This window comes from Delphinus delphis, chromosome 15 (assembly GCF_949987515.2).
Source record: "Delphinus delphis chromosome 15, mDelDel1.2, whole genome shotgun sequence".
NCBI lineage: Eukaryota > Metazoa > Chordata > Mammalia > Artiodactyla > Delphinidae > Delphinus > Delphinus delphis.
Window position 1 is genome coordinate 13,001,416 of NC_082697.1, and position 11,897 is coordinate 13,013,312.

The window sequence follows — 11,897 nt, forward strand, 5'->3', positions numbered from 1 at the left end:
CTTCAGAGGGCTGAAAACTCCACCCTCAGATCGTGCTACATGCCTCATTTTGAACACGTGTCCCATGAAGAGCTCTGTAGTTTAGTTACGCCTGCGCAGAACTACGATGAACGCACCTTTTTCTTATTTACGCTCGCCACGCTCCGCACGCCTAGGACCGCCCAGCTTCGTTATCCCATAAATACCCTGAGCCCCGGGCCTTTGGGGAGGTGGATTTGAGATGCGTTTTTATCGTTTTTTTGCTTGGCTGCCTTATGAGTAAACCCTGACTTTGCTGCAAGTCCCGGCGTCTCAGCACTTTGACTTGCTGGGCGTTGTGCAGATGAACCTGGTTTGGTAACACTGTGAAGAGGATAAAATGCGGTGGTGTGATGCACAGTGAAGAGGAGACCTCTGCAGACGAGGTAGTCGTAGAAGGCCTCATGGCGGAGGTGTCTTTTCAGCTGAGACCCGAAAGATGAGTAGGAGCTTTAAGTGCCAAGAAGCAGGGAAGGAGCATCAGGGCGCGGGGGGACAAATGCAGCAAAAGCCACAAGTGAGGGCCTGAGTGTTCAGGAAAGAGCAAGGCCTGTGTGGACCGTGTGGAGGAAGCTTAGAGAGGTAGGCAGCGACCAGAGTGAAGAATTTCAACGTACATGTCTGGGGAGCCATGGAAGGGATTTGCAGCAGAGAGCTAGGGTGTGATTTACTCCTTTCCAACATTCCTCTGGCTGGTGAGAAAGGCCACGAGTAGAAGGGGGGAAACCAGGGAGGCAGTCAAGATGCAAGCGTGGCTGGTGCCGGGGACAGGCAGGGAAATGGAGCAAAGTGGTCCCATGTGATGTACCTTCCGGAGGCATCTCCAAGGAAAGAGGGGGTGAGGGAGACCAAGGGTGCCGGCCTGAGCTCCTGGCACGTGATGCTTGATTGAGTGAGGATACCTGGGGAGGAGAAGGACCCGCTCTCAAAAGGGGAGCAGCGTGATAGTTTTTCATTACCCCGTTCCCAGGGAAATGCTCCCAGACAGCCCAGAGTCCCGACACGTGTGCAGGGAGGGTGGGATGTACCCCTTGTGGTTGGGTAGTGATTAGGAAGGCGTGCGGGGTGACTGCAGCAGATTTACCCAAAAGGAGCGAGCCTCTCTCTCCCCACAGTAATTAGAGCCCCCAGCGCAGCCTACCCACCGGGGGCCTGGGAGCTTGGCTCTGTGGGGACTTGCAGCTCCTGCAGCCTAACCTGGCTGGCCAGGGCCAGGCTTTTCTCTACAAGGTGCCCCCCAGCTGTCTCAGGACTAGCCTCCCCAAGTGTGAGGCTTGTTGACTGATTATTTGGAAAAACTGGAAAGTTAACGGGATGAAACAGACACTCCATCACCCTTTCTATTTCAAATCTCAGTTGGTCTTGGTCAGAGTGTCTCAATGGGGACATTATTAGCACTTCATACGTGGTGATACATTGTAAGGGACTGTCCCAGGCATTGAAGGACTTTGATCTTTACCCCAAACATTGTAACAACTGAAAACACCCCACTCATTTCCAATCACTGGGTTTGCATGCAAATCTTAAACCTTAAAATGTCTTAGAACCCTGGGGAAAGACAACGGGGGAGCTGCCCTACCCCCATGGTACCATTTGACAAGCGTGCCAAACCGGTTAGTTCCGAGCTTGGGTACCTGCAAATATTCCATTATTTTGGGGATGATGGCCACATCCCCAAAGAAAGTGGATGCCACTTACTGAGCATTCAACCCTGGAAAAATAGACAGTTGTGACAAAATGTGAGAATAGAAAAAGGGACCCAGACATCAAGCCATCCAGGCAGTGGGCATTTATGAAACACTGAACTAGGAACAGTGTGCGGCGTCAGGGCCCAAGGAAGAAGAAAGACACCATCCCGTAGTGCAAGGAGCTCACAGTAGGTCCAGGAGATAAACAGAATTATGACTTGTGCAAAATCAATGAGAGCCTCCTTATGCAAGATGAGTTTTTAAACTGCAGGTTCTAACGGATCCATTTGTGAGTTCAATTTATCACATCTTGAAGAGTTTTTATGTTGGAATAGAATGAGATGGGATGGGATGAATTGGAATACAGTGGAATGGAACAGAATAGAATAGAAAATACCAGAGTATATCCCAGGTGGCAAAAATAAGTAGCGTGTTCTTAATATTCGGATTACGTAAAGATGTACGTTGTCTTGTGATATAAAATGTATTTCTAATGTTCGGTCACGTTCAAAAAAGTTAGTTTGAACCGCATCGTGTATATAATTTGGTGTCCTGAATGGGATTGTAGAACAGAAAAAGGACTTCAGGGAAGACTAGTGAAATCAGAAAAAAGTGCAGAGTTTAGTCAACAGTACTGTAGCAGCCTTGGCGACAGAGGAAACTGCCTTTGCAGCATGGACTAGAAACGGGCATGAAGACATGGCATGGACTAGAAACAGGAGAATTCCGGAATAATTTGCACGTGTAGCGCAGCTACACACACCGCAGAGTCCGGGTGTCCGTCAGTTTGAATGATTCCCCAACACACCTGGGAGCAGTCAGGACAGGACCTTTCTTCCAGTTGCAAAGATGAAGAAAAAGGAGACTTCATCCAAGACACTCTCCAGAGGACATCCCGCTAAGAGGCCAGAGCCCCAGGCCCGGGACCTGCATGCCCATCTGTCTCCAGGCGCCTCTGCAGTTAAAGCCACTGGCCGGTAGAGAGGACTCAAGTAGGCTCTAGGAAGGTCCCCGCCAAGACCTCATGGCACAAACTCCCCACAGTCCCCTCCTGGGAGAAAAGCTTCCTCCTGTGACCGTGACGCTTTTCTTCAACACCACTGACTGTCAGCTCCTAAGGACGCCACCTGGTTTGAGCTCAGGACGTGACAAGGGAAGCAAATCTCCCAGGTTTTTATTCCACCACAGCCCGTGGCTCATCACTCCTCAGACTAAAAGAGCCAAAAATAAGAAAGAAATGTCAGGATTTTTTCCAGAGGAGAAAAGCCATGCAAAATGGGGTAAAGAGTGAGTTATGCCCCTCCCCCATTTATGTTCCATCCCCCCCAGTACAGGTGTGCGTGGAGGGGTCCTGTCCACGCACCACCTCCCTGCTCAGTGTCCCTCTGAGGGGCGCAGGGCCGTGGTCTTAGGTTTGGAGCTTACACATGAAGTGGGATCTGGGGTCTGAGCTGAGTCTTGGGCACAGACAGCTTCGTTCTTGCTGGAGGGTCAATGATGACCTGTGTCATGTGTGCCCAGGACGTGTGTCCACGTGGCAGTGCAGCCGGGGGGGCAGGGCACACGTCCTCTGTCGAGTGAGCAGGTTGGGGGTGACCTTGGGGATTCCTCCGCGCGCATGTCATCCATCCCACAGGCGCTGGGGAGCCCATGCTCTGTGCCGGGCACGGTTCCAGGCGCTGGGGATGCAGCCCAGACCTTGCCCTCGTGACGGGAGACACACAGTGAGCAAGAAATCAAGGCAACCCTGCAGACGATTCCAGAGAGTGAGACGTGTACTGGGAAGAACTTTAACCAGGCTGAAGTGATGGAGTGGCGGGCGGGGGTGGACCTGAATAGGGACTCAGGGAATGAGGAGGGGACATTGGCCCTGAGTCCTGGAGGAGAAGGAGCAGATCGTGGGAGGGGCCAGGGGCGGGGCTCCCGGCAGAGGCAGTCACAGCATCCCGCCCTTTCCAGCGGGCCCTGCAGGACCCAGAGAGAAACAGGCTCTACCGTCCCCCGCACAAAAGTCCCTGCGCTTGCAGCCTGGGGTCATTAGGAGTCCCTGTAATGAGTGATTAAGGGCATGGACTCTGGTGCCAGGCTACCTGGGTTCAAATCACACCTCTGCCACTTACTAGCTGGGTGAAATCTCTCTGTGCCTGTTTCCTTATCTATAAAATGGAGAAAATAATAGCACCCACCTCACGGGGCTGCTGTCAGGATGATGGGTTAGCACGCCTCGCACAGTGCCTGACCCCAAGCGTGTGTTGTCCACCGTTACTGTTAGGGTGGAAAAGTCCAGCATGTTGCGTGGGATTCCAAAAAAGCAATGTTAATAGACCGGGCTGTCCAATTTGACATGTAAAGGGTGTACATGAAACACAAGCACAGTTGGCACCAGAACATGTTTTCCTAGAACCTGTGCCTACATTTTTAGATAGACAAGGAATTTAACAGCATCCCAGCAACTCTTAAAGAAAAATTAATTACCCCTGTGCTTGCCTTTCCCTTATTCTCCCTGTTTAACCTGCACTCTGCCACCCCCCCACCCACCCCTAGGGGGTCCTGAAACTGCAGATTACACATGTACGGGGGTGGGATGTCACCGGATCTTCAGACAGTGAGACACAGCGAGAGTAAGCAGGATCGGGGCAGAGAGCTCCGCCCCCTGTTGTCTGACCTCCCTCAGTCGTGTCCTGCGCACCTGACCCCACTTTGTGCCCATGCTCGGCCTCAGACGGGCGCCCCTCGGGATGGGGAAGGCCCGGGACACTGCCTGTGGCCCCTTCCGACAGCAGGAAATGGTGCTTGAATCACTCCTGTCACGCCTGACCCCGGGGCTCCTGGAGACGCAGGAGAAGGCCTTGAAGCCGCATCCCCCGCCAGAACCATCTTCCATCAGGGGATGAGAAGCAGAAGAGGAGGCGCCTGGCCGATCCCAGCGGCCACAGTTTCCAAAACATCTCCCACCCGCAGACGAGCACCCTGTCCCCAGGTGCACCCAGGCGCCTGAAACCAGCAGATAATAGGTGCCCGTGAACTTGCAGAGTCCGGCCCGGATTTCAATCTTAAGAGTTAATTTGAAAGAAATAATTTGCCAGATTGATAAGCTGCCAGGAATCTGGGCTGACCGGCGTTTTCTCTTGGCCTCAGTTCTGGACTCCGGAGCCAGACTGGGGCTGGGGGCTGCCCCTTGGCCTCAGTGGGCCCTCACGGTCTGCGGGGAGCGACAGAGCGCACAGGCTGATTTAATGGATGTTTATGCAGCCCTGCAGGAGGCCATAGCTGAGCATGTCCCCTCCTGATTAAAGGACAGCGGCCAGTTGTTCCCCATCAGTGCTGACAAAAGAGGGTTGCTTTGGTCCTAGGAGCTTATGGGAGCTCCTCAGATGCCCAAATCTGGCACCTGCCAGCTGGCGTTCTTAAAGTGACCCTTTCAGGAGAGATGCCAGTGTGGGGGGACGGCTGTTATGGGGCCTCCACCCAGGCTGGCGGGGGGGGTCGCTCTGCCCACATAGGGGCAGGAGGACAATGTCCTAAACCTGACCCTGCCCTGGCCTGGGGGGGAGAGAGGGGGTTTGCATGGGGGCGGGGCTACAGATGCAAATGCCTACAGGCCTGGGGGTCAGGGGACTCCCGCAGAGGCTGGGGGAGGGGCACGGCCCACAGGATGAGCCCATCTCCAGCGTGGAAGCCACGTGGAAATACAGGCCCAGCATTGCCCGACCTTCCGGCCGCCAGGGCAACCCCGGGAAAGTGGAGGTGACTGTCCACTCCGGGAGTGTGAGCTGCGTCAGGACAGGGCCTGTCCCGTCAGGTCCCTGTAACCCCGAGCCCCGCCCCACCTTCCCTGCAGAGAGCCCTCCTCGGCCACCCAGGGGGAGCGAAACAGGCGCCGCCCCCTGAACGTGACAAGGTCTCAGGGGAAGAGCCCTCCTCTCACACCAGCCAGCCCAGCGCCACACACACCTTGATGCTCACGACTTTCCAGAAGGATTTTCTCTCAGTGAGTCAGAGGTCACACTGTGGACCCAAACCAGCAGCAGATGTGTCGAGTGTGTCCCTCCTGGTGCTTTTGAAAAATGTGAAGCCGATGTCAACACGTGAAAAACCTGAGATTTCACTTGAGCATCTGACACTTTCTCTTCAGGTGTCAGGACACGGCGCCACCCTGCGCCCAAGTCCTCTCCTGGTAGCTTGCGGTGGCACCGAGGCCGGGGCAGCAGCCCCTTTAGACAGGCTCGTGCTCCGCAGTTTGCCACCGATTCCACCCCTCCCCCTATCGTCCCCACATGGAGACCGAGGATCTGCCACCCAAACTCCTGTGCCGCATTGTCCACAGGCCACTTGCTGGGTCCCTCCCCGGGTCCTTCCCCTACTACAGGGAAACGGTAACGAAACCACACCGCAGGGCTGGGGGACTGGCTGAGTCAGCGTCCGGAACCTGCTTGGACCGCGTCTGGCGGGCGGGAATCCCTCAGGAAGTGCGGGCTGGTGGCTGGTCTAGCCCGCTTCACTCCTTTGTTACCTGCCGGGCCCGTGGGGACACTGGCTTTCAGACCTGCTGCAGACGGAGGAACCAGACGTGGCCGTTTCCCTCCAGCTTTCTCCATCTCCACCGCTTTCCCCCACCCCACCTCCCACCTCGCCCACCTCGTCCCACACCCAGAGGGCGGGGGACGCAGAGCCTGGAGTCCCGCCACGTGGGTCCTGGGTCTTCCGTTGTCCTGACCCCCAGCGTCACTGCCGACCCGTCTGATGGGCATGTTCCTATTTTCTCCCACATCTCCTACCTGGATGTTAATCCCTCCGTCCACCAGCGCCTTCAGCACCGCATGGGAGATTTGATCAGGTTTGCAAGGGTGTTCTTTCTTCTTACAGCCCATGTTCTATCAGTGACACACTTCAGAATTCACTGGATGTATATATCTTTGGGATTAATACACTGTGTTAAGTACCTTGAATGCAATCAACAACTATAATCCAATTACTACTGACTGTGTTTTTAATGCTGTTTTGCCCCCAGACCCTCATCTCAACTGTGCGCCAGACTCACTCTCACACACACACACACACACACACACACACACACACGCGCGCGCAGAGCACATGCCAATTTTGTGCCCCGCCGCCTCGCCTAACCGTGAGAGCACTGAATAGTGAACAGCTGATCTGCGTGAAGTAACGAGAGAGCTCCTGTAATCCTGGAGCTTTTAAACTTACAAACAGGTATCAGCCAGGTTGCCATGGAGAGCAGTGGACCGATGCCGGGGCTCACCCTCCGGACTCGTGGCCTCCTCTGATCAGCAGGGTCACGTGGGCTCTGCGAAGAGGCAGAGGCATGGCCTGGCATTTTAATGACACTGACTTGCTGTGTCTGAGCGGCGAGTGTGTAGGGGTGAGACAGGGCACGTGTGTGTGTGATTGTGCATGTGTGTAAGTTCGCACGCACAGCCCCACACATACGGGATGAAAACTGAATGGCCCCAAGGATCTGCTGGACACCTTTCATGTTCTAACAGAGACCGTGAGGCCTGAGGGGTCACTGGACGGACAATTCGAGTTTCTGAGTCAGGGCGGCTGCTGACTCAGCACCGAGGAAGCTGCTCCTCTGGCCCCATCAAGACCCCCCTCGCTCCCTCCTCTCTCTCACGGGCACCCATCCCCCCTTTCTCCTTCCTCTCCCCGCTCCATTCACCGTCCTTGCCTCCCCCCCACCATTTTCCCTCACGGCGGCCTTCTTTGTCCTGCAATCCCCTCCCCCGCCCCGTTATGAGGATGGGAGGGGAACCACATCCTTGCCGCCTGCCACATCAAACCCTCGACACCGGTTTGTACCCATTTTTTGGTCTTGCAAATCCACCCCAACTCAGGGAAAATACTTACATACGTACATACACGCATCACATGCACAGAATGTAAACACAGACCACAAGAAAGCCCTCCATCCTCTGTCTCTGTTTTGGTTTCTCCAGAAGCCGACCCCGAGGCAAGGCTTCAAGTCCAAGGATTTCCTCTGGGGGCTGATCACAAACATTACCGCTCGGGCGTGTGGGGCAGGGAGACCAGACATGGAAGGGGGCGACGAGCATTCTGCCTGTTCCTCTGGGAACCAGCCGAGGGGTGTCTGCAACCCGTGGAGTCCAGCCCCAGAGCGCAGTCAGAAGATGGGCCTGAGGTTCTTGGGAAGGGGCGTGTGCCCACCTCCAGCAAGCTACGTCCGTGGGAAACAAGAGGCCAGTCCCGCTGGGGCGCGCGCAGCACAAACAGGAACCGCAGCCAAGAGAGCCGGGGGCGGCCCCAACTCCATCAGGCCTGGGCCCCCCGGGGCGTTCATTTCCAGCCCCTCCGGTCTCTGGGGCTCCCACACAGCCCAGCCTGGCAGCTGGGACCCTCAGGGGCGACGCAGGGGCGGCTGCAGGAAGCCAGGCAGGGGGCACGTGGTGGGCGGGGCCAGGGGACTCGGGGACTTTCAGAAAGAGGAGCCCCTCCCCCTGCCGTGCTGCTCTCTGGGGCTCACCCCTGTGCGGCAGACCTCCCCCCACCCCAGACATCCTCCCAACAGGTGAGTCCCTACTGTGCACCACGCTGGGCTCGAGCTGGGGTGCATCGGGAAACCGGCTCCCGTGCTGGGGGAGCCGGCGCTCCAGGGGGGCTCACAGAAGAGAAACAAGAGCCGGAAGTCACCGTGGTAACATCTGACCTGATGGGCGCTGGGAAGAGCAGAAAGCGGGGACACGGGCTGCAGAGAAGTGACAACGGGGCAGAGCGGCTTAGCCAGGGCGGGAAGGAGCGGGGGCGGCCCGGGGACTCATCGCTGCACGAGCCCTGCTGCCATCTCCCGAGACCCATTCTCTTCCACCTTCATGCTCCCGGCCTTACAGTCTCCTCCCCGAAATCAACAGAGCGCAAACCTGCTGGGCCCCGGCGTGACTAAGTGTCACACTTACTCACACAAGTGTCACACTTTGTGTGCCACGAAGGCCATGAGACAGTCTGTCAACCATTTTTTAACGCAACCGCAGTAAGAAACACATGTCACACGGTGTTACACACACGCCTATTTCTGTGAAAACCAGGCAGAAGTTTCCCCAGACACCCCTTCAGTGCACGCCACGCACTCTGATATTTCCTCATCTATTCTATTCTGGTCTATTGCAGAGTTTAAGCGCAGGGCTCCACCCTCTAAATAGATGTCAAGACCCACTCATGCATCACAACCTGCAATTTGATAAACTCTGTACCAGGAAACATCCGGTGGTGGGTGTGTTGGACCAGATGCCCTTTGTCCCACCGTGAGGCCGGGGAGGGGGGCAGGAGGAGGGCCGTGCCCACTAGAGCCTGAGAAGTCACCCCCTCCAGTGTTTGCCCAGCAGCCTGCAAGTCCTGGGGGCTGGGGTTGGGGGCACAGGCCGGATGGCAGGAACTTGGCCTGTGGCCGCTCAGCCCGGCATCCTCCCGAGCCCACCAGGAGCAGCCCCCCAGCATGGCTGTGGCGGACAGGCCCCCGAGGGAGGCCTGAGCTGCGCCCGCCCGCCCCTCCCCAAGAACCCCAGACCACCCCCCGGACCCGCACTGGGGACCAGGCTCCGAGGAGCAGGCAGGCAAGCCCTCGGCCCGGAGGACAGGCAGAAGCCGCTGCAACACCCTCACCCAGAGCTGCTCCTGCTGCTGCCACGGGGTCGCCGGCAGCTGACTTGGCCGCAGCCAGTGCCCTGGGTCCTACGTGCGTCGCCTCGCTTCCTGCTCGCGACGGCCCTCAGAGGCAGATACGGTGGTCTCACTCCTGGCACTCTTGGTGGCAGCAGCACTGATAGGATCGCAAACAGCACCTGACGTTCCCGAGCACCTGCCAGGCCACCAGCATGGTGCCGAGGGCTCCATTTGATCCCCGCTAGTCTGGAGTCCTAACCACAGAGAGCATCTGTGTGACCCCAGGTAAGTGACTTAACCTCTCTGTGTCTCTGTTTTCTCAGCTGTAAGTGAGGCTGCCCCTAGGAATTAAAGATGCTTAACTAGGGCCTCGCACCAGCAGGCAGTCCATATAGGTTGATATTAGCCCCACTCGACAGCTGGAGAAACTGAGGCTCAGAGTCACTGGCCTGGTGGGAAGTGGGATTCGCTTCCCAGCCTGTCCAACGCTGAGCTCTTAGGCTTCCCTCCCTTATGGCCACCTTCAGAGGGACAGGGCACAGGGCCATCACCCCCACACACAAAGGGGCTGAGCCTCTGAGGAGCCCACCACCTGGCCAGCTCCCAGGAGACCACCAATCGCTCCTGTGTGTCCGACGTTCTGGCCTCAAACCACATGCTGCCCACCGCGGGGGCATCTCCCCGTCCCGGGCCAGTTCTCTGCGGACGACATGTCTGCTGGGGGCAGGCCTGTCCTCCTTCCATCGTCCACGACATTCCCTCCTCTAGCTCCCCTCTGGACAGACGCTCTCCCTCTCATCTCCGTCATTTCCATGCAGCTGACAGTGACAGCCACACTGGCCATGCTTGTGACACAGCCTTTTGGTTTCTGAGACTAATTTACAGCCAGATTTCACCTGATTCCACTTACAAGGGAAGGTTTCCTTCCAGTCTCAACTGGGTGGTCTTGGGTTTGGAGGCCTGGGGCTGGGCTGCAGGCTTGGAGGATTAGGGGGGAGCCAATAACACAGCCCCCACCCCGGGAAGGGGCTAGCGGAGCTGTTCCACCCTGGCCACCTGGGGACAGCCAGCACTCTCGGCCACCACAGGCCTCCCGCCTGCTCTGGGTGTTCTGGGTCCCACAGCCTGGGTCCAGGTCCCACACTTCAGACTTCCGGGTCCTGCGCCATCCTCTCACCTCCCAGAGAAATCTCGATATTGTTCCCGGGAAGACGTTCTCATTCCCTTTTGCGGCCCAGGAGGTGGCAGAGCCGACTGGGGAACAGTATGGGCTCTGGAGTCACCTCCCTGTTCAAATCCAGCTCTGCCACTGCCTGCTGTGTGACCTTGGGTAAGTCGCTTAAACTCTCTCTGCCTCCGTTTCCTCATCTGAAGTGCCTGTTGGTGTCAGGGCAGAGGAGAGCAATCTGTGCTTCCCAGCCTCAGACATTTAGGCTTTTATACTTTTTCCTCTTACAGAAGTCCTTAGAGATCCACCTTTGCATATTTTTCTTATTATTTCATTGGGATAAATTCCTATAAATGGACTTTGGGGCCCGAAGTTGTGCATTTGCAGTTGCAGTTGCTACATATAGTGCCAAACTGCCCTCCGGAAAGACTGTACCAATGAACCCACCCAAGAGGTGTGGTTCTATTTAATAAAACTTTCTCCACCCCACATTTCCTTTGATTAGGCTTACACATCTCTTCAAAATCCTTGTTTCCTAGATCATAATCTTAGAAGTTAATACATGTTCTTCTTTCGGGTTATTATTAACATAAGATTTATCAGACTGTGTGAGAGCCCAGCCAGAGCCTTAGGGAAAGAGGTGTTCCTTTCAGAGCTGCAGATAATAAAAATTACTAAGCCACGCAGATTTGGAAACAAAAGTGACCAGGGAGGAGTAGAAAGAATTATCCTTGTTATGTTAAAAGCATGGTTGGAATTTTCACTCTGCGCCTGGCATGTAGTGTTTAGAACAGCGGCTCATACATGAGGTGGGCACCCAGTAATCCTTTCTGAATGGAAGGAGTTGTGGAAAGTGTGTTCCAGACAGAGGTAACAGCACATGCAAAGGCCCTGAGGCAGGAACGTGCTGGGCCCATTTGGGGATAAGAAAAGAAGCCAGCGTGGACAATTCCTCCGATGACTATCCCAGGTCTAGTACTGCAAGTTCTGTGTCCAAAGAAATGCCTCAGCAAAGCAGGACAGTTGGTCCCCGCAGGCCGGAGCAGTGTGAGCCAACTGGGATATCGTCTCCCAACATCCACTGTCCCCTCCCAGTAACAGCCTGTTTCCTGGGCACACAGCCGGGCAGAATGAAGACTGCACTTCTCAGCCCCCTTTGCAGTCAGGGGTGGTCATGCGACTGGGCTGTGGCCAGTGGGAAAGAGAACTGTGTGCTCAGCTGCTGGGCCCCACCCTTAAAGGGAAGGCTTGTGCCCATCTGTCCCCTCTGCCCCTCCCTGCTGGCCAGACACTGGGATGTGATCCACCTTGTGGGAGAAGCCACACCCCAAGGATGACAGAGCAGCAAGGTGGAAGGAGCCTGAGACCCTGAAAACTACAGGGAA

At 56.1% G+C, this 11,897-nt stretch overlaps 1 long non-coding RNA gene across 1 annotated transcript; it reads right to left on the reverse strand.

Annotated features, from left to right (window-relative positions):
• Window positions 1–3,243: 3,243 nt before the first annotated feature.
• On the reverse strand, window positions 3,244–6,496 carry LOC132438458 (uncharacterized). Its single transcript, XR_009522196.1, has 3 exons — window positions 6,485–6,496; window positions 5,661–5,763; window positions 3,244–3,453 (listed from the first exon to the last, which is right to left on the reverse strand). It is a non-coding gene; the product is annotated as an uncharacterized lncRNA (long non-coding RNA).
• Window positions 6,497–11,897: the final 5,401 nt, after the last annotated feature.